The 22,778-nt window shown below is 43.1% G+C and overlaps 1 pseudogene; it reads left to right on the top strand.

Annotated features, from left to right (window-relative positions):
* Positions 1–1,000: 1,000 nt before the first annotated feature.
* Positions 1,001–22,501, top strand: LOC147965813 (uncharacterized; annotated as a pseudogene).
* Positions 22,502–22,778: the final 277 nt, after the last annotated feature.

Raw genomic sequence — 22,778 nt, 5'->3', positions numbered from 1 at the left:
GCATGTTTACGAGCTCGATGCACTCACTATAGAGCAAGTCATGACAATCTAAGCATACACCCGTTAAGAATACACATTATACAAGCTAGACATGGTAAGAACAATATCATAGCATGCACGGATCAACTACAACATCCTCGGCAAAATCGCTTACAACTAGACAATCTTCCCAGATTCACGAAATAGCAAAAGTAGAGCTCGATTGACTCAAGCTAGGGTGCTCCATAATTGCAAACAAAGACATGGATGGATAGATCACTACAAGATTAACAAAACATCCTTACTGATCATCCTCAAAAGAGGCACGGATCACTAGGAAACAACATGAACATATGGCATATTGAGATAAACAGATCAAGGACTTAGTGGAATTGCTAAGTCCCTGAAATCAGCATTAACGAATGCACCAGTTTGCAAGCTTGTGCTAGTCACCACACACATCACAAAAATACATGGGTTGCACCTCTGGAAAGATGGCAAAGCATATAACAAAACACATGTAGAGCTCAGGGGCATATGGTGCACACAATAATCATGGCAAAAATGACAAATATCTAAATGGAGCAGCAGATCTGACAATTATCTCAAATAGCACTCTTCCAACAGCATTTCGGGCATCAAGATGAACTCAAATGAAAATGATGCAATGAGATGAAATGATGTGCTCCCTGAGACGAACATTTTGATATGCTATATGCCCAAAACGGAGCTACGGATGCGGAGTAACGGCACGACGAACATAGCAAAATAGTTAGGGTTTCGGGGCAAAAAGTCAACCAAGATGTTTTGGATCTGAGATCTGCACGCTTCCCGAGGTTCGCCTCGAGCTCGCCCGAGACGAAGTAGACCGCCAGAGTGGAAGGAGATCGTGGGGCGGCTGGAGTGGGACTTGGGGCGGTGCGGCGGAGGCGACGGAGAGGGGCGCCGGCGATGGGGCGTCGGGCGACGGTGCAGTGGTGGCGTCGGGCGGTGGTGCCTCGCCGGAGCAACGAGGCCGGCGATGGCGCGCGGCGGCGCCGGGCACCGGGCATGGGGAAGGAGAAGGGCGTGGGGCGGCGTGCGGGGATGGGCCACGGGGGCCTCCCGCGGGCTCGGGCGGGCCATCGGCGAGGTGGGTGCGGCTGCCCACGTGGCGGCCTGCGATTCATCAGGGGCGGCGGACGTGTCCGGCCGGACTGGACGTGTCCGGCGTGGCGCGAGGTGGCGGATCTAGGGTTTCGGGGAGAGGAGAAGGAGAATTTCGGAGGGGGTCTTTAAATAGGCATAGAGGGAGCTAGGAGAGTCCAAATGAGGTGCGGTTTTCGGCCACACGATCGTGATCGAACACTCTAGATGATGGAGAGGGTTTTGGTGGGTTTTGGGCCAAATTGGAGGGGTGTTGGGCTGCAACACACACGAGGCCTTTTCGGTCCCTCGGTTAACCGTTGGAGCATCAAACGAAGTCCAAATGGTACGAAACTTGACAGGCGGTCTACCGGTAGTAAACCAAGGCCGCTTGGCAAGTCTCGATCCAATCCGGAAATGTTTAACCCCCACACATGAAAGAAAGGTAGAAATGACCACCGGAGGAGAACGGAGCGTCGGAATGCAAAACAGACAACGGGGAAAATGCTCGGATGCATGAGACGAACACGTATGCAAATGCAATGCACACGATGACATGATATGAGATGCATGACAACGACAACAACACACGGAGACAAAAACCCGAACCCGAGAAAATAAAATAACTTAACGCCGGAAACGACAAGAGTTGGATTACATCTTAGGTAAATCATAACCGGGGTGTTGCATGCCAGTTCCCTAATGATGCTGGATTAGACACAAGGTGCAAATTCCTAGATGATGCTGGATTACACACAAGCCAGGTGGAGTCGTCAGTTGTTCGTGTCCTCGTGGCATTAGTAAATGCTGAAAGAAAGCGTGCAGCAGCCCTTGAGAATGTAACTGAGTTCCTGAAGAAGCGAAAAGAGCAATTAGATGCTCTCTTCACCCAAGCCAAAGAAGAGATGGAAGAAGCCAGAAATAAGCTAGCAGAGGCAGAGCAAGCCAGGTGTCTCCTGCTATCTAAAACTATTGTCAATACAAAATGTCCTTCATAATAGCTAGGTTCAAATGTTTATCCAGTCAGCATGCCTGTTGTGATGTCCGTGCATCTACTGATGTGGCACAAAATGTTTTTTTGGGTCATGTAATAACAGCAATTACTTTCCGAACAATAACAGATGAAGCATTGGAGATGGTATAATTCACGCGCAAGCCCGACATTCCAAGTTCAATTTCCACATCAAACTCATGTTCATAGATATCTGCACATTCATACATAATTTCCACAACCATGATTCACTTCAAAGCCAAAAAAATGTGAGGAGAGTTATAAATAAAGAAAATCCTCTACTAGTCCCTGCTACCAGTGCGAGCACAACAAGTCAAGACCATGCGTAAATTAATTATATTTTAGTCATTTTTTGTGTTCTAAAATGCCTGTCGGCTCGCGAAAGGACATGTTGCCGGCACACACGCGGATTCAATGAAGGCAGGCGGGGCAGTCTTAAGCTGGTTGCACGCGGCGAGGAGGCGCGCTCAGTCGGGCCTGCAGCGAGTGCGGCCCTCTTGGCCGGCGCGCCGGTTCAATGCCTGCGCTATGAGAGGTCGCGCCCGTGTCATAGAAATCACTCCCTCCAGTCCTTTTTTGTTTGGGTATAACAAAATCTCGTTTTCCATTCACATTTTACAAGTAAAATTCGTGGACAAACTTTGACCCAAAGTACGATGGGGACTAGTAAACCAGAATGGAGGTAGTAGTTTTTTTTAATCAAAGAAGGGTTTCCCCTTCCGAATTTCATTACTGAAAACCAACATCTAAATCTAAACCATAGTATTTGCCCTAGAACTACCAGGTTCAACATCTAGCAATATAAACCCATACAACCTCCATCGCAAAAAGAAACCATACAACCATACGCCAAGGAGGTACGTAGTACTATGAATTCCATTTTCGCTCCATACCAATCGTTCTAAAAATTACTTACTACTTATAACGCGCCATTGAAAATCGGAACTCTTAACCCCACTAAAAAAATGATATTTTAAACGTGGCTACTCAATCTGTGGCAACTGGCGAGCCACCGCGCTCCAAGTCGTTCACCTGTGGTCCCGACCATCAACTCCTATGGATCAAATTATCACGCAAGCTAACTATTCCTACAAAGGTGCTCCACCACGTACCCGGTACCCGCAAATGCAGCAATCGTGCACCTAGGGTTTTAGGGTTTATTTGTTAATGTCGCCTTTACGTAACACTCATGTGTGCGAGACAGCGAGAGGTCGACTGCGTGCGTGCGCCTCTTCTCTTCGTATATGTACTCCACCATTTTTCTGGTGTCCAAAAAATTATAATAACTACTAGCAATGTGCCAATGCTTTGCCACACGATCAAAGTAGATTAATACATATTCACCGATTTGATAGAAAAAAGTCTAGTTTTGAAATACGTATATCACTAAAAATATGTTATGTTTCACTCAAAATATATTCCTTTGGTGGTTTTGACAAGATAATGGAGGAATGTTGTTGGTTTCAAGATTCGAGAAGTGGTATATGTCTAATTTCTACTCTTACTAGCAGATACCCGTGCGTTGCACGGAACATCAAGATCTTCTGGGAGAAAAGGATGAACGAGGGAAGGCCTTATCTGCAAATGTGGTGAAGAGTGCGGGTAAATTGCCATATTTTACTTCCTATCCGTCAGATATAAATCGGACGACCTCCATTGCAGGATGGCAGGCCCACCATCATCACCAACACTATTTTTTATCCCTACTCTTATAAAGAGCATTGTCGGTGATGATCGTGTGCCTGCCATCCTGCAATATAGGCCGTCCGATCTATATCTAACGGATAGGAAGGAAACTATGGCAATTTTGCAAAAAGATACGCACACCCCTCTCCACATTTGCTAATAAGGCTTTCCCACATTCATCCTTTTCCCCCACAAGATAAACTACTCATACAAATGCATCTTGATGTTCCATGCAACGCATGTGCATCTTGCTAGTTGTTGCAAAAAGCCCATGTGTGTGTGAGAGAGAGGGAGAGTGGAGGAGGACAGAGTGCATGTGTGACAAAGACACAAGGAGTGTGTGTGCGATAGGTATCAGCTTAAAATGAGGCGATAGTGTGTGTGTGCATGATCGAGAGGGCGTGTCTCAAGAAGGGAAGAAAAATCTACATAGATACAAGGAGCGCGAGAGAGACATGTATGCGATGGTGGAAGCACGAGTGTGCGGGTGTATAAACCTATCTAGAGGCTAGCTAGTCGATAAATGTTTGTGAGAGAAATACGAGTCGGGGTGCGAAAGCGAGAGTTTTGTGTGTGAGAGAGAGACGGTAGTCGGGAAGGGGAGTGGAAGCAGGTGTTGTGTGTGTGTCTATGAGAAAGAGAGAGGAGACGGTAGTCGGGGTTGTCTGATCGATAAACAAATGAATACTGTCAGTCTGGGATGGAGACGAAAAGGAGACCGCAACAAATGTTGTGTCTACAGGAGAGACAGAGAGAGTAATTTTAGTGGTATGAGTCATATGTAGAGACATATAGGGTGTGTGAGAGAATCCCATGGAGAGAAAGACAAAGTGAAAGACGAGTGGAGACTGTGTGTGTGGTGGTGAAAAATAAAGCTTAGGTACCGAGTGATACCAGAGAACAGTAGAGACGTGAGAGATAATGAAAACCGTGTAATGTATAATGATAGGGAGAGTGTGACACTTCTCAAGGGAGACGTCGAGAGACCATGTTTGCGAGGATAGGAGAAACATGAAGTGAGCGTGCGGGTGAGCTGGAGAAAAGAGAGTGATAGCTACCTGAAGGAGCATGCATGCGAGAGAGATGGGCGTGAAAGGAGTGAACAAAAAACGGATTCAAATATTTGAATTCGAGATGATGATACATGTAATCCATACTCGAACCAAAATTGATCTATCAAACATGCATACTCATATGAATTCACGCACATCTATGTTATTTAATATGTAGATATTACTGATCCATACATTTTAGTAGAACATAATTTGGTTAAATTTTTTCGAATTCAACCTTATGATTTCGAGATCGTTGTATTTGTAAATCATATTATACATATAAAGGAGCATAATTCTTTGTTGTGCTTTTGAAAGTATATATAAAAAATGATGTATATAGAATGTAATTCCAATTGAAAATGGATCCCGCCCGGAAAAAAAATAGAACACAAACGGGATTCGAATTGAGTTGGCACGGTAAACGTGCACTCTGCAAAATTTGAACGAAGCAGGGGAAGTCACAGTAACCGCCCAAAACCAAAATCTGCGAGATGGAAATCACTACTACCTATCCCTGCCATGCAAAGCCTATCTGCTGGATTTCTATAGGTTTCGATAGGGGTAGGTTTGTAATTTCACCCAAACGTGTCGTAACCGCCTCTCACCTGGATTCACACACGGTGGGCGCCAAAACACAGTGTGTCCTCGGCCAAAATCGACTCCCTCCCCGATTCATATTCATACACGGTGGGCGCCAAAAACAAACTCTTGTCGGCAAATATTCGGTGTGTGCGAGATTACCGTCCTATCCCCAACCGACTAATGTTGCTGTGATGTAGTAGAAATTTGAAACAAGGGCTAAGTTAGTAAATTTCCTCGCATTTGAGACAAGCGCGCCCTGAATACATGGTTCCCCCCTTCCTCTCCACCTCCATTTTCCCCATTCGTACTCCGTGGGCGCCAAAACACCCTCTCCACCCCACCCTCCTCCGTCCGCCGCCGTACCCCACCCCATCCACCGCCGTCCTCCTCCACCATGCTGGAGCTGATACCCCGACACCGCCGTCCATTACAAGAGATCGACCTCTCTCATCCACGGCTTCAGACCAGGATCCTTGCATCCCGTCCTCTCCCTTCATCCTCGCCATCGTCCACCTTGCCGGCGCCGCTCCTACGACCGTCTCGTCCACCGCGCCCCGCCGCCACCGTCTACCCTCCTAGATCTACTTCCACGCCGCCGACATCCATCGCTACCGCAGCACCGTCAAATTCCCAGCAGATGCGTACACGGCGCCGCACCAGAGGCGGTACTCTTTCGTATCTGCTCAACTTATTTATCGCAGCAAGAAATAGATCGCCACTGCTTTACTCTGATTTCTTGTATTGGTTGCGAAGTTGCCTTTGTCCGGTTTGCACCTTCAGATCCGCCATGGCACGCTCAACACTATACTCCCAATGCTTATGGTTTTCCCCTTTTATATTCCACACTAGTTAAATCACAGTAGACTAAATTTCAAAATTGGGTCAGTCGATTTTTCAGAGATCGCCAGAGTTCGCTGGTGCGATCGAAGGGGCTCGGGTGGTTGTGGGGCCTCGCCGAATGAAGAAAAATCGACGCGGGTGGGGGTTGGGGCGGGGGTGGGGTGGGGGTGGCGGAGGAACACATGCGGTGGGGGCCAGTGGTCCGGCCGGCGGCCCGTGCGGTGTTCTGTATGGGAAGAATCAGAGACGAGGAAGAAGAAGGGTTAGGAGACGTAGGATCTTCATCCAACCGTCTGAAATGGTCGAGAGACAGCTGGGAGTTGCATTCTTAATGCACTCTGGTTCATCATGTGTGGGCACTGCGCAACCAACATTTTATTATCCAAAATCTGCTTGCTCTTCTTTACCATGTTCCTCTTCCGTTCTTCTTTAATATGTACTCTCTCTGTTCCTAAATACAAGTCTTTGTATAGATTCCACCATGGACTACATATGGAGCAAAATGAGTGAATCGACACTCTAAAATGTATCTGGATACATCTGTATGTGATCCATAGTGGAAATCTCTACCAAGACTTATATTTTGGAACGGAGGGAGTATGATAGTAGTAGAGTATGTTCCTTGTACTGAAGATGAGAAGGGACTTGCAGTGTAGAGGTTTATACGGTCGGTTGTGATGGACACTTTGAGCCTCTTTGATTCGTAGGATCTTGTAGACATAGGAATAGGATTTGTAGTGGCCTGCCCACTTGAATCCTATAAGAATAGCAAGGAAATGTGGGGAGCTGTGTCGCCTTTGAGAGTTACACTGATATTAACAGTACCGCACCGTCACTTGAAGAGAGCTGGTATCCGAGGCCTTTCTAGCCGTACCGGCAATACTAGCACATATATTCCAGCAAGTTCCACTTTACTGATTTTACTCTGATGCTTAAGGTTTTCCTGTTATATCTACACTATGATCTGTGTAGCTGCTTTGTGTCGCACTAGCAGCAGTCCACTCTTGAAGCTAAACACTGCAATGACTTACAAAATTGGCACCAAGGCATTGAGTGCCATTCTGGATGCAATGAAACTCATACGCTCCCCACCTGTTGATTCTTGTTCAGAATATGATCCTAATGACTATTCTAACCTCGAGGAGTCAAAGGCAGATGGCCTGTCCTGTTCACCCATCAAGGTGCCTGTTCTAACTTGGCGATGTTTTATTGATTGCGGGTATCTTGCATATGTTGTCTTGCATTTCTTCTACTTTGTTGCACCGCCATCTGCTTAGTTTACTCATCATATATGTCGAGATGCCATGCACATCCATTATCAATACATATTCCATCTGTCAACATACCATGTTTTTCCACTCAAATGTTATTCATGTGCATCAGACATCAAAAAGGAAGAGGGTGATTGCCGAACCTGAAGGAGCACCAGCAAAGTCCTTGAAAAACGTGGTGGTGCGGGAGAAATCAGACAGCACCCCACTTATATTGGTTGTACAACCAGTGACACAAAATGTAGGACCGACTCCAGCAGACTGTACCCATACTTCACTGGCCCCACCACTAGCCCCACCACACATGACCTGCACTCCAGCAAAAGGAATACCGATTTCATTTGCCATAGCACCAGCTGTACCACAGAAAAATCCCACTCCAGCAAAAAGTACAACAAGTCCACCGGCCGAAGACCTATCCCAACTGCAGAGATGACCAATTCATGCAGATTGGAACCCCGTTCCATTTATTCCCAGTTTAAAAGACAATGCTTTCAATGTTGTTCGGGACTACGTGCATATATTCCCATCATGGGAAGATTATTGTGAAGACAAACACCATTTTCACATCTTCCTGTCCAACTTACGTGTAAGTGCTATTATTCATGGTTATTATTTTCCTGTTTTCTGCTGATTGTCAATCTGGATAGTCATGACGAGCAAAGCTTGCTTGTTTTTTTCAAGGAAGCATTGCAGTAATATCGGTGTTTCCTGAGGAAATCACACTTTGATGGCAAGTCTATAAACGAATTTTCGGTGAAGTCTCCTGTGCTAAATTTAGAAGACATTGAATGGAAAAACCTTGTTATGCACTGGTTTCGTTCCCAGGATGAGGTATTGTCTATGAAATCACATGACAATTTGAACTTCTACTTTTACGCATGTGCCTTACGGATCTTTTTTGCAGGAAATCTGCTCAAAGAAGAATTCCGGTTTGACAAGAACGATAGGATATCGCAAATATGATGCCCGCTGCTTTGCTCTTGTTAGTACCTGTTGTCCTGTATCACAGTACTTGCATACATACCTGGTTCATTATGTGACAGCAGTATGCATGATAGCTTGCTTATCAATTGTTCGCTCCAAATTATCTGACTGTATGAATGGTTACATTAGTGTAGAATATATCCAATGCCAATGTTTTTTTAGCTCTGCATTGTTCTTGTAAGTACATGTTGTCCTTTATTAGTGTACTTATAATGACAGGTAGTTGTTCATGTACCATCACTCTGCAGCTTATTTTCCTTTGCTCTCCATTTTCTACACATCAGATCTATATTTACTCTTACCATAAGGTTGGTACTGAAGAAGTTTAGTTGTGCATTGCTCTTGGATGTACCTTTTGCCTGTATCGCTGCACTTACATTTATAGCTACTTGGTTATGTAGCATCACTGTTCATCTTATCTTAAATATTCTCCATTTTTTGTATATTATCACATCTATATTTACTCTTAACAAAATGTAGAATAAAGGCAATGCTTTTGAAGAAGATTCTGTGGTAAACTTCTTGAATTGCCCCCCGATCACCATCAGCATGGACAAGGCCTTTATAGAGCCTGTCTTCACCAATAATGTACGTTTGTCCATCTCAAGCCTTCAGACTTTGTTGTATATATTTGGTTAGGCATGACTGCAACAGCTGTTTATTTTTGGTGTTTGCATCAAATTGCTTATTTAAAGTTTATTATGTAGTTCATAAACAAAAGTTTGTCCTTTCTCAATTTAAGTTTTCAGTTGTACAACCTAGTTCCTTCTTCATACCATGTAAATTAACCTATACAGAGCAAGTGATCTTCTTTTGCACTGCATGTATGCTTCTGTTCTTCATCTGTAATCCAGTGATGTGGGGAACCTACCCACTACAGCACAATGTCATATTCTGCAATGTCTTAACTATGAACAATGTCATATCATTCTACTATTATTTAAACCGTCTCTTTATTTGCCAATCTGAAATGGTATAAATTGACAGCACACTAACCATTGATACTTATGAGTTCTTGATCTGTAATCCAGTGGTGTCGTGAAGCTGCCAACTCCTTCACAATGTCATTTCCTGCCATGTCTTGACCTGAACAATACCATATTGTGTTAATGCAATTTTAAACTGTGTCACTTTATTTGTCAGTAAGAAATGTGATGAATTGTCAGCACTTATACTTTTATGTGCAAAACTTGTCATCTGTCTGCTTGTTTATATTTCAGAGTCAGGAAGATATAAGTGTTGAACAAGCGCAGTATCATCACCTTGTGCAACTGCTTGCGCTGCAGCTCCCCAGCAGGGCTAACCTTTCTTGAACTCTATTGAAGTGTTGTCGATTTTGTATATTATTTTGTCGGCGTGTTTATTTGCACTGGTGGCAATCTTTGATGCCCAGTGTATGTAATCTGCTATCTGCTTGTGCTTTATTATCATAGGGGCGAACTTTGATGCCCAGTGGATGTAATATGCCGTAATTTCTTTATTGTATAGTCTACGTTTTTTCTTATTCACGATGCTGCAGTTATTTTACTATATATATATATATCCTGTCTTCGCAGTAAACCGGCCAAACCGTAAAATTACGGTACATAATCGGGTCATCATGCAATCACGATGTAGGTTGGGCCTAAAACGTGCCGAATAGCTCACGGGCCGGCAGCAGCCCGAACTGAACCCCGGCCCATGATTGTGCGAATCAAATCACGGGCTTTTAACAGGCCAAAATTGTCTCGGTCCTTGTTTGGCCCAATCAGATATTGGCTGCGAGCAGGCCGAATGCAAACCGGGCCGTAGTTAGGCCCAACTATATGACGGGTTTTTAACAGGCCGAAATTAATATAGGATCGAAATGTTAAACGGGCCCTTAACAGGCCAAAACTAATATCAGGCCGAATTACTAAGTGGGCCTTTAGCAAGTGGGCCCAAAAGCATAGTGTCCAGTTGACGGGCCGAATCTGATATGGGCCATAATTGAGCCCAAAGCCTCTTAAAGGGTCGGACCTGATCTGGGCCGTAATTTAGCCCAGAACATGGTAGGCTTTTAACGGGCCGGATCTCATATGGGCCACTATTAGGCCCGGAGCATGGCAGGCCATTAATGGACCGGATCAAATATGGGCCGGCATTTGGCCCAAAACATGGCAACCAGTTAATGGGCCGGCCTACTAGGGTCCTCAAAATCTTGTGGGCCTACAGCTGGGCCGGCCCAATAATGTCGGCGAAATCTCGTGGGCCTTTAGATGGGCCGGCCCATTATGACCAGCAAGAATCTTGTGGGCCTTTACCTGGGCCGGCCCATTATGGCACACAAAAATCTTGTGGGCCTTTACCTAGCCCGACCAATTATGGCCCGCAAAATCTTGTGGGCCTTTAGCTGGGCCAGCCCATTATGGTCCACAAAATCTCGTGGGCCTTTAGCTGGGCCGTCCCATTATGGTCCGCAAAATCTTGTGGACCTTCAGTTGGGCCGGCCCATTTAAACTTGATGGGCCGGTCCACGTGTCAACATATCATCAGCGCGTCTCGCCCATTGGATGAGTGACACATGTGCCAACGCGGACCTGACACGTCTACGACAGCACATGTATGACTATCTTGATTCTGTCATAAATTTGTCATGGATGTACATGCATGATAAAAAACGCGACCTACTGTGACAAACACGTATCATCACGGAAGTGTATTTTTTTGTAGTGATAGGCATCATGTCCAAGACAAGTAGACCGAGTCCTGCCTGCATCTACTACTATTACTCCACACATCGACCGCTATCCAGCATGCGTCTAGAGTATTAAGTTCAAGAGAACAGAGTAACACTTTAAGCAAGATGACATGATGTAGAGGGATAAACTCATGCAATATGATATAAACCCCATCTTGTTATCCTCGATGGCAACAATACAATACAATACAATACGTGCCTTGCTGCCCCTACTATCATAGGGAAAGGACACCGCAAGATTGAACCCAAAGCTAAGAACTTCTCCCATTGCAAGAAAGATCAATCTAGTAGGCCAAACCAAACTGATAATTTGAAGAGACTTGCAAAGATAACCAATCATACATAAAAAATTCAGAGAAGATTCAAATATTGTTCATAGATAAACTTGATCATAAACCCACAATTCATCGGTCTCAACAAACACACCGCAAAAGAAGATTACATCGAATAGATCTCCACAAGAGAGGGGGAGAACTTTGTATTGAGATCCATAAAGAGACAAGAAGCCATCTAGCTAATAACTATGGACCCGAATGTCTGAAGTAAACTACTCACACTTCATCGGAGAGGCTACGGTGTTGATGTAGAAGCCCTCCGTGATCGATACCCCCTCCGGCGGAGCTCCGGAAAAGGCCCCAAGATGGGATCTCGTGGATACAGAAAGTTACGGCGATGGAATTAGGGTTTTGGCTCCGTATCTGGTAGTTTGGGGGTACGTAGGTATATATAGGAGGAACAAGTATGTCGGTGGAGCAACATGGGCCCCACGAGGGTGGAGGGTGCGCCTGGGGGGGGGGGGGGGTAGGCGCGCCCCTACCTCGTGCCTTCCTGGTTGATGTCTTGACGTAGGATCCAAGTCCTCTGGATCATGTTTCTTCCAAAAATCACGTTCCCGAAGGTTTCATTCCGTTTGGAATCCGTTTGATATTCTTTTTCTGCGAAACTCTAAAATAGGCAAAAAAACAGCAATTCTGGGTTGGGCCTCCGGTTAATAGGTTAGTCCCAAAAATAATATAAAAGTGTATAATAAAGCCCAATAATGTCCAAAATAGGATATAATATAGCATGGAACAATCAAAAATTATAGATACGTTGGAGACGTATCAGGGTTCTAAGGCAAATAATTTTTGCAGGCGGAAAATACTTAGTTATAAAAGCATCTTTGCACTTATTCCAAGAATCGATACTATTGCGAGCCGCAGAAGAATTTTTTTTGCAGAATCACGCGAAGAAAACGTAAATAATTTCATCTTCACAATATCATTGTCCACATATTTTCTCTTTCGCATATCACATAATTCCACGAAGGTATTAGGATGGGATGCGGCATCCTCATTAGGAGTACCGGAAAATTGATATTTCATAACAAGATTCAGCAAAGCAGTATTAATATCACAAGATTCCGCACTAGTGGCGGGAGCAATCGGAGTGCCAATAAAACTTTGTTGTTGGTATTTGAGAAATCACACAACTTGGTGTTCTCTTGAGCCATGATGACTACACAACAAGATTGCACTCAAAAACAGATCCGACAAGAAAACGGCAAACGAAAAAGAGGGCGAATAAAATGGCAAATTTTCGTGAAGTGGGGGAGAGGAAAACAAGAGGCAAATGGCAAATATTGTAAATTGCGAGGAGATGAGATTTGTGATTAGGAACCTGGTATATGTTGAAGATCCTCCTGGCAACGGCGCCAGAAATTCCTTTTGATCACGGCTTTAAGCTACGTCGGTATTTCCCCAAAGAGGAAGGGATGATGTAGCACAACAATGGTAGGTATTTCCCTTAGTGATGAAACCAAGGTTATCGAACCAGTAGGAGAACCAAGCTACAACACGTAAATGGCACCTGCACACAAATAACAAATACTCGCAACCCGACATATTAAAGGGGTTATCCTTTCGGGTAACAACGCCAGAAATTGGCAAACGGGCGTGAATAAATTGTAGTAGATTGATAGATCTAACACCAAATAAAATAAATAATAATAAATTGCAGCAAGGTATTTTGGTATTTTTGGGTTTAAAAGATCTGAAAAAAAAGTTAAATAAAATAGATCGCAAAGGAAAATAATATGAGAAAGAGACCCAGGGGTCGTAGATTTCACTAGTGGCTTCTCTCGAGAAAGATAGCAAACGGTGTGTAAACGATTTACTGTTGGGCAATTGATAGAACTTCAAATAATCATGACGATATACAGGAAATGATCATTATATAGGCATCACGTCCAAGATTAGTAGACCGACTCCTGCCTGCATCTACTACTATTACTCCACACATCGACCGCTATCCAGCATGCATCTAGTGTATTAAGTTCATGGAGAAACAAAGTAATGCAATAAGAATGATGACATGATGTAGACAACATCTATTTATGTAGAAATAGACCCCATCATTTTATCCTTAGTAGCAACAATACATACGTGTCGGTTCCCCTTCTGTCACTGGGATCAGGCACCGTAAGATCGAGCCCACTACAAAGCACCTCTTCACATTGCAAGATAAATAGATCAAGTTGGCCAAACAAAATCCAAATATCGGAGAAGAAATACGAGGCTATAAGCAATCATGCATATAAGAGATCAAAGAAACTCAAATAACTTTCATGGATAAAAAGAGATAGATCTGATCATAAACTCAAAGTTCATCGGATCCCAACAAACACACCGCAAAAGAGTTACGTCATATGGATCTCCAAGAGACCATTGTATTAAGAATCAAACGAGACAGAGGAAGCCATCTAGCTACTAACTACGGACCCGAAGGTCTACAAAGAACTACTCACCTATCATCGGAGAGGCACCAATGGAAGTGGTGAACCCCTCCGTAATGGTGTCTAGATTGGATCTGGTGGTTCTGGACTCTGCGGCGGCTGGAATTGATTTTCGTCGACTCCCCTAGGGTTTCTGGAATATTGGGTATTTATAGAGCAAAGAGGCGGTGCGGGAGGCCACTGAGGTGGGCACAACCCACCTGGGCGCGCCTGGGGGCCTAGGCGCAACCTGGTGGGTTGTGCCCCCCTTGGGGAACCCCTGAGGTGCTTCTCTGGCCCATTGGATGTCTTCTAGTCCATAAAAATTCCACAAAATGTTTCGCTGCGTTTGGACTTCGTTTGGTATTGACTATCTACGATGTAAAAAAATGCAAAAAACAGCAGCTGGCACTTGGCACTATGTCAATAGGTTAGTAGCAAAAATGATATAAAATGATTATAAAACATCCAAGATTGTTAATATAAGAGCATGTAACAATCAAAAATTATAGATACGTTGGAGACGTATCACCACCGAAAGAGTCAATGCGGTGGAAGAAAAGAATATGAAGTTGACAGATAAAATTAATGAACTCATCTACGTCATGAAAGGTAATGAAGAGGTAAAAGTGAATGCCATCACTGATGACGAAGTGAATGATGTTAATTTTATTGTTCGCAATAGCTATAATCCGAACTGGAAAAATAATGGATATGCTCCTAGATTACCTTATCCTAATAATAGAGGAGCACCCAACAATTTTAATGGAGGTAGCAAAAGCAATACAAATACTCTTGAGGATACTCTGATTTTTTTATTGCTAGTCAAAATGAGCAGAATGACACCTTAAAAAAATATTCTGAAAAACATGATAACTTACTTGGTCATTTGACCGTTAAGATTTTTGGAATAACAAATGATGTGTAGATTCTTGATGGAAGAACCAAGAATATGGAAGCACAAGTGGCTAAAATTGTAGAGAGCCAAACCTTAATCTTAGCCAAGTTTGCAGGGAAATAGGAACCCAACCCAGTTGAAGATGTCAACATGATGGTAAGCAATGAAGAAAACGCAGAAGAGCTTGATAAGAGCCATGAGCCAGAATACACTTACACCATTGCAGACTTTGTGAAGATGATAGCAATGAAGCACCCACTACCTGAGGTAACAAATAACGAGGCATATAATGTCTTTGTTGATCACATTGCATCCAAGGTACATGAGTTAGATGATGAAACAAAGAAGTTGTACAGTAAGTTTCCTGCTAAGCAATAAGATGATTTTGAACCTACTATAAAGATTGATATTGGTTTAAATAAATTCAATGCTTTATGTGATCTAGGTGCTAGTGTTTCCACTATCCCTAAGTTAGTTTATGATAGTCTCAATCTAGGTCCTTATGTTACTACTGTGATTAGGTTGACTATGGCTAATCTACTTTTACTCATTCAGTAGGAATTAAGCATGGAGTTATAGTTCAAATAAATGATTGCCCTATCATGATTAATCTTGTGATAGTTTATATGCATGAAGATCTAATTGCTCCTATAATTCTTGGTGGGCCGTTTCTAAGGTCTATTAAATTTGTGATAAATGTGTTTGAGGGGAATGTACGATTTGACTTGCCTGCAAAAGATCCATTTGTGAGACATTTCGCCAGGAAAAAGAAAATGAATACCTACACTAGAGACAACATTATTGTCAATGCTAGAAGTTATAGTCTCGGTGCATTTGCACATACATGATATTCACTATGGTCGAGCTATCCAGTCGAAAATAAGCGCTTCGTGGGAGGCAACCCACGCAAATAAAGTAGAAAAGTAAGTTTTATTTTTGTTTCATTAAAAAGAGTGTTGAAGTTCTAGTTAAAGAGGTTGACTTTGGAAGAGTCGTTCTAATGAAGGCTTTGATATGTGCAAAACTATTATGTGTTGTACTTATGTTTGGATTCCTAGATATATGCCTATGTATTATGTTGGAACTAACCCCACCAGAATTTTTAGAGAAGAGAAGTTTCGAAAGAAACAGATGCAAAGATGGAATTTCATGCGACCAAGGTGGTCGTATGGCTAGTCGTATGCCTTCCTGGTGGTTCCAACAGAAAACAACAAGAGGCAACAGAGTCATGAACGGCGTATCATGCGAGTGCTAATGCTCATATGGGCGGTTGTATGATCTGTTCGCAGAACTAGAGAAAGAGTCCAAAGCATATGACGATGCTTCGAGCGAGCACAAGCACTCGTATGGGCGGTCATATGACACCCTTGACCAGAAGAGAAAGAAGAATAGAGCATTTGACGGTGTTCATGCGAGCATTGCCGGTCGCATCGACGGTCGTATGAGGTATGCACGGAAAGAATTTCATTGGCAGAGAGAACGACGACCTTCCATACGAGTGGTCACGTGCTACTTCTTGAGCTTGCGTTGGTTTTTCCCATGAAGAGGAAAGGGTGATGCAGCAAAGTAGAGATAAGTATTTCCCTCAGTTAAGAACCAAGGTATCAATCTAGTAGGAGATACAAGCAAGCCTCAATCTATGCACATGTACAAACAATCAAACACTTGCAGCCAACACGATAAAGGGGTTGTCAATCCCTTCACGATCACTTGCAAAGGTGATATCTGATAGGGATAGATATAAAAGATTATTAAATGTAAAAAAATAGAAGTAAATAAATTGCAGCAAGGTATTTTTAGGTTTTTTGGTTTATAGATCTGAAAATAAATGATGGAAAATAGACTCGGGGGCCATAGGTTTCACTAGAGGCTTCTCTCTTGAAGGAAAATAATATGGTGGGTGAACAAATTACTGTCGAGCAATTGATAGAAAAGCACAAAGTTATGACGATATCCAAGGCAATGATTACGAATATAGGCATCACGTCCGTGTCAAGTAGACCGACTCCAGCCTGCATCTACTACTATTACTCCACACATCGATCGCTATCCAGCATGCATCTAGAGTATTAAGTTCACAAGAACGGAGTAACGCCTTAATCAAGATGACATGATGTAGAGGGATAAACTCAAGCAATATGATGATAACCCCATCTTATTACCCTTGATGGCAACAATACAATACGTGTCTCGCTACCCCTACTTTGTCACTGGGTGAGATCACCGCAAGATTAAACCCAAAACTAAGCACCTCTCCCATTGCAAGAAGAACCAATCTAGTTGGCCAAACCAAACCGATAATTCGAAGAGAAATACAAAGATACCAAATGATGCATCTAAGGATTTAGAGAAGATTCAAACAACATTCATAGACAAACTGATCATAAATCCAATATTCATCAGATCTCGACAAACACACCGCAAAAAATATTACATCGGATAGATCTCCAAGAACATCAAGGAGAACATGGTATTGAGGATCAAAGAGAGAAAATAAGTCATCTAGCTACTAGCTAAGGACCTGTATGTCTGTGGTAAACTACTCACGCTTCATCAGAAGATTAGGGTTGGAGGAGCTCCGAGGGGCCCACAAGCCCTCAAGGCACCCCGCCCCCCACAGGGGCGCGCCCCGGTGGCTTGTGGCCACCTCGGGACTGCTCTGACTTCATCTCCAAGTCCTATGAGTGTCTTCTGGTCCAATAAAAATCATCGCGAAAGTTTTACTCGGTTTGGACTCCGTTTGATATTCCTTTTCTGTAAAACTCAAAAACAAGGAAAAACAGAAACTGGCACTGGGCTCTGTTTAATAAGTTAGTCCCAAAAATAATATAAAACAGCACATTAATGCATACAAAACATCCAAAACAGATAATATAATAGCATGGAACAATAAAAAAATATAGATACGTTGGAGGCGTATCAAGCATCGCCAAGCTTAATTCCTGCTCGTCCTCAAGTAGGTAAATGATAAAAATAGAATTTTTGATGTGGAAAGTTACCTAACATATTTATCTATGTAATTTTCTTTATTGTGGCATGAATATTCAAATCCATAAGATTCAAAACAAAAGTTTAATATTGATATAAAAACAATAATACTTCAAGCATACTAATAAAATAATTGTGTCTTCTCAAAATAACATGGCCAAAGAAAGTTATCCTTACAAAATCATATAGTCTGGCTATGCTCCATCTTCATCACACAATGTATTAAATCATGCACATCCCCGGTGACAAGCCAAGCAATTGTTTCATACTTTTGATGTTCTCAAACTTTTTCAACTTTCATGCAATACATGAGCGTGAGCCATGGATATAGCACTATAAGAGGAATAAAATATGGTGGTTGTGGAGAAGACAAAAAGAAGGAGATAGTCTCACATCGACTAGGCGTATTAACGGGCTATGGAGATGCCCATCAATAGATATCAATGTGAGTGAGTAGAGATTGCCATGCAACGGATGTAGAGGGATAAACTCAAGCTATATGATGAAAACCCCATCTTTTTACCCTTGATGGCAACAATACAATATGTGTCTCGCTACCCCTACTTTGTCACTGGGTGAGATCACCACAAGATTGAACCCAAAACTAAGCACCTCTTCCATTGCAAGAAGAACCAATCTAGTTGGCCAAACCAAACGAATAATTCGAAGAGAAATACAAAGATATCAAATTATGCATATAAAAATTCAGAGAAGATTCAAATAATATTCATAGATAAATTGATCATAAATCCACAATTCATTGGATCTCGACAAACACAACACAAAAGAAGATTACATAGGATAGATCTCCAAGAACATCAACGAGAACATGGTATAGAGGATCAAAGAGAGAAGAGAAGCCATCTAGCTACTAGCTATGGACCCCTAGGTCTGTGGTAAACTACTCACGCTTCATCGGATGGGCAATAGAGTTGATGAAGAAACCCTCCGTGATCGAATCCCCCTCCGGGAGGGTGCCAGAAAAGGTCCCTAGATGGGATCTCACAGGTACAGAAGGTTACGGCGGCGGAAAAGTATTTTGGTGGACGCTTCTAGTCGTTTGGGAATATTTGTGATTTATAGGCGAAAGATTAGGGTTGGAGGACCTCTGAGGGGCCCACAATCCTTCAGGACGCTCCCCGGGGCGCGCCCCTGTGGCTTGTAGCCACCTCGGGACTCCTCTGACTTCAACTCCAAGTCCTACATGTGTCTTCTAGTCCAAGAAAAATTAGCGTGAAAGTTTTATTCTGTTTGGACTCCGTTTGATATTCCTTTTTCTGTAAAACTCCAAAACAAGGAAAAAAACAAAAACTGCCACTAGGCTTTGGGTTAATAAGTTAGTCCCAAAAATAATATAAAATAGCATATTAATGCATATAAAACATCCAACACAGATAATATATGTAGCGACCAGACCTCAAACAGTCTGATCTCTGTGCTCCGGTGTCATCCCTGGATCAGTAATGCTGACAACACACAGTACTCGGAGGATTTATAGCAGAGTAGCAATCACACACTTATTACATCGAGTGTCTCAAAAGAGAACTTAAAACAATAAATATGGCTTAAGGCCATCTAATAACGATAATAGCGGAAGGCTTGGAAGATAAGTGAGTCCATCAACTCCAACGGCATCACTGAGTATAGAACCATGACCTAAAACTCCTCAATCATCGTCTGAAAAGTCTGCAACATTAACGTTGCAGCCCGAAACGGGTCAGCACATGGAATATGCTGGCAAGGTAACACATAGAGAGTAATGGAATGCAACAACTATACTATATGCATATTTGGCTGGTGGAAAGCTCTATGGTTACAGTTTTGCGTAAAGCCAATTTTTCCCTACTGCAAAGGAATAAAATTAATTACTATCATGGTGGTTGTGAAACATTGAGAATGGTTGACAGCATCCTCAATCCCAATTAAGTAACATCATTAAAATCCCACAAAATTAATTTAGAGTAACATGTTGAGATTCACATGATAATCCAGGTACTAGATACTCAAGATGTCCATAACCGGGGACACGGCTAATCATGATTAGTTTGTTACACTCTGCAGAGGTTTGCGCACTTTTCCCCACAAGACTCGATCGCCTCCGTTTGGTTTCTCGCACTACAGGGTGTTTGAGAAAACGGATGACCGAGACATAGTCTTTCAGAAGCGTTTGCACCTTACGATGGGTAGACCGTACCACCTACAACCCCTACATCTGCTAGTCTACCACTGTAAGAGTTCACACGACTTAGTCAACTATGCTAGAGCCCATAATAGCTTGTGGCTGCACACGGAAGTTTCTAGTATGAATAATCTCATGATCCCTTTGAGCCTGGGTGGCGGTCCAAAAGAAAACAGGCAAGTCCTGGTAACCCCAGGTGCCTCAATCCACCCAGATGTGTGTTAGGTTGCCACCTTAGATAAACCCTTAATTATAAATCTCACATCTGTCATGGATATCACTCACCCAATCCACGTCTACTGGCATAGCATGGCATAATAAGCAAACGTAGAAGTAACTCCCAAAGGTTTGATAATAAACAGGTAATAGGTACTACCTCATCTACATCCCATCCCACAATTTAATTAGATCCTAATCATGCAATGTGTGAGGATTGATCTAATGCAATAAAACTGGGTTGTAGAAAAGGTATGATCAAAGTGTTACTTGCCTTGCTGATGATCCGAGTAACCTAGAGATTCGAAGTAACAAGCAGCGCACTCCGGGTATTCTATCGCAGACAAACAACAAGCATACAATAAGTACTCATCTAATGCACAGGTAAAACTCAAATAGAAGATCTAACCAGAAAGTTCAACTTAAGAACCCTGGTTTGCAAAAAGAATCAAATCGAACGAAGCAAAAGAAATCAAATGGCGAAAGAAAACAACTTCGTTCTAGTAATCTGGATCTAGGGCAAATTTTACTGTAGCAAAAACTTGTTTAAGTTGATTATTCGGAAAGAGGGTTTCGAGACGAAACTCCAGGCGCTTGAATCGCCTGATTCCGATAAACGAGCGAAAAGTTATACTAAAACGAAAATCGGATCAGAAATCGCGATCAAAAAATAACCGCGGAAAATCCGACGAAAAAGAAAAAAACGACGAACAGAAAAAAAATTCTAAAAAAAACTGCACGGAAAACGAGGCGGCGGCGAACCTCGAAAGGCGCGCACTCCGGTGGCGGCGGCGGTGGCGGCGGCGGCTGGGGCTGGGGCTAGGGTTATGTCGGGCGCTGGCGGCGGGGCTCCTCCTTGGGCCGGCTCGGGCGCTATATAAAGGCCCCGGGCGGAGGTTTCCTGGCCGGGTACGGCCCGGAGTCGGTTCCAGTTTTTTTTTTATAAATCCGCTCGGAAGAAAAATAAAAAGAAATACTAAACGGACTCCAAAAATCACGAAATAAATTTTGTCGGGTTCCTAAAATCAAGCCCGATAAAGTGAACATTTATCTGGGCCCAAACTACAACTTTGAAAAATGCGCATTTTTCCTAAATTCAAATAAAAATATCGAAAAACTCCGAAATAAAACTTATTTGATTTTTTTATTAAATCCTCAATATTTCTATATTTTGGGAAAGTCATTTTATTCCCTCTCTCATATTTTTGTAATAGAAATAATTGATGATAAAATAAATAAAATCAAATGATCCTGTTTACATAATCTGAGAAAACTCAAATATGTAAATAACGAAATCCCCAACTCTCTCCGTGGGTCCTTGAGTTGCTTAGGATTTTCTAGGATCAAAACCAAAAGCAAAATAAAATATGATATGCATGATGACCTAATGTATAACATTCCAAATTGAAAATTTGGGATGTTACAATATAATAGCATGGAACATTCAAAAATTATAGACACGTTGGAGACGTATCATCCCGCTCGTATGGCCAGTCGTATGATGCTCTGGCGGCCATAAACAGCCTGACGAAGAAGGTATTTGCTATGTCTCCAAGAATCTATATTTTTTGATTGTTCCACTCTATTATATTATCAATCTTGAATGTTTTATATACATTTACAAGCAATTTTATACTCCCTCCGTCCCAAAATTCATGTCGCAAGGGCGTTTTTGCATTTTCGTCCTTCGAATTGTCCCAACCAAACCTGCAGTCCACCACGTCTCTTTCCTCGCTCTCTTCATCGCTCCCCCACGCCAGCGATGGCGCTACCTCCCCCCTCCGTCCCACGCCCCACGCCGGCGACGGTGCTGCCTCCCCCCTCCATCCCACGTACCATGCCCCTCTCCGCCGCACCACGTCGTCACCTCGTCTCCCATGCCAAAACAGAGAAAGCACAAGGTTCAATTTTTGCCGCCACCTGGTTCCCCTGCGGGTCGTGGATCACCTCCTCGCCGGCTAGCCTCCATCGACCTCATCCCTTCCCCCGCAGCCCCACCTCGTCCCTTCTGCGTCATCTTCGGCCGATGGCCCCGCCATGCCGCAGCTCCTTCGCCAGCAAGTCGACGCCGCCGTCCACCTTGTGTCGCCGTCGCCAGAAGGTAGAAGACGCCGTCCACTCATGTTCAGCCACTGCACCATCGTCCAGCACCTCAAGGCCGACATCGCCTGGAGCTCCTGTTCAAGATTTCAGATTCAGAGATGAGTACTGAAACTAGTCGATGCTAAGATTCAGACTAAAGTTAGTGTCAAAACTTTCAATTTTCTCCTTGATGTGAGCATTTCTAGTTTGATCCAATGATTCAGACTAAAGCTTTGTTTTGTTTTGAAACTCAATTCAAGTTCCATTGTTATGCATTGATTTCAGCTCATGTGGTGTGCCTGACGTTCCATCATGCCAGTTGCATTTCAGTACATAAGCACATAGTAGGTATGAAACCCCTAGGAAATCAGCCTTGTTGTCACTGGTGCAGGAGCTCCTTGAGGTAC

Source organism: Triticum urartu, chromosome 6A (assembly GCF_056163025.1).
Source record: "Triticum urartu cultivar PI428250 chromosome 6A, HENAU_Tu73, whole genome shotgun sequence".
NCBI lineage: Eukaryota > Viridiplantae > Streptophyta > Magnoliopsida > Poales > Poaceae > Triticum > Triticum urartu.
The sequence above is the reverse complement of the archived record's forward strand: the minus strand, read 5'-3'. Positions and strand labels throughout refer to the sequence as shown.